Here is a 925-nt window from a genome sequence, read left to right as displayed (position 1 = left end):
GGGGGTGAGAGGCGTGGCCGGGGCGGGCGGGGCCGCCCCGCGGAGAGGGTGGGGTCTGAGGGGGGTCGGCCCGGGGCGAGCGGGCGGGGCCCACGTGGGGCTGGGGTGGGCGGAGCCTGAGGGCGGGCGGCGCCGAAGGAGTGGGGCGGGCCTACTGCCGCGGTCGTCGGCCTTTTCGGCATCGGGGACCAGTATCGTGGAAGACGATTTTTATACGGGCGAGGGCGGGGGCGCGGGGGGATCATCAGGTATTAGAGTCTCATGAGGCAACCCAGACCCTGCGCAGGGCACAATAGGGCTCGCGCTCCTGTGAGAATCTAATGCCCCCGCTGAACAGAAGACGGAGCTCCACTCATCCGCTGCTCACCTGCTGTGCCGCCCTGTTCCTAACTGGCCACGGACCGGTGCCGGTCCGCGGCCCAGGAGCTGGGGAACCCTGGCCTAATTGACCCATGGAGCACAGGGAGAGATTGGGAATTACACTGCTGTGTCCTTCCAGTTGGTAGTGGTGGGCGGGCCTGGGGGGAGAGGGGCAGGGCTTGGGGCGGGGTTCGCAGGCCGGGCTGGAAGGAGGGACCGGGAGGGGGCGGGACCCGAGGTTCTTGAGCGAAAGGGTGCGGCTCAGCACACGGGGGTCAGGATGACGTCTGCTGGTGTTATTGGGGTAGGTGGTGAAAGATTGGGAGGAGTTTCCAGGGAGTTGAGGAAGACCCCAGAAAGAAGGGTCTGGTGAAGGGGGCGTTCAAGGGACGTAGGGCGATGACAGACGGGTATTTTTTGGGGTGGGGTCTATGGGGCTTAGGAGCGGAGTCGGGAGGATCTGAGCGCGTGGATGTCTTGAGTTGACGGGAATGGGCCAGAGGGTTCGGAGCAGGTGCTGTGGGGAGGTGGCTTGGGACTGAGGTTGTCCGGCCAGCGGGAAACT

At 66.1% G+C, this 925-nt stretch overlaps 1 protein-coding gene across 1 annotated transcript in view; it reads left to right on the top strand.

Annotated features, from left to right (window-relative positions):
- CCDC61 (coiled-coil domain containing 61) overlaps nucleotides 1-925 on the top strand; it is a 22,527-nt gene that overhangs the window by 18,698 nt on the left and 2,904 nt on the right. The gene's annotated exons all lie outside the window — the stretch shown is intronic.

Source organism: Carlito syrichta, unplaced genomic scaffold, assembly GCF_000164805.1.
Source record: "Carlito syrichta isolate Samal-C Ts95f unplaced genomic scaffold, Tarsius_syrichta-2.0.1 Scaffold118074, whole genome shotgun sequence".
Lineage (NCBI taxonomy): Eukaryota > Metazoa > Chordata > Mammalia > Primates > Tarsiidae > Carlito > Carlito syrichta.
Note: the sequence above shows the minus strand (reverse complement) of the source record. Positions and strands in the feature narration are given on the sequence as shown.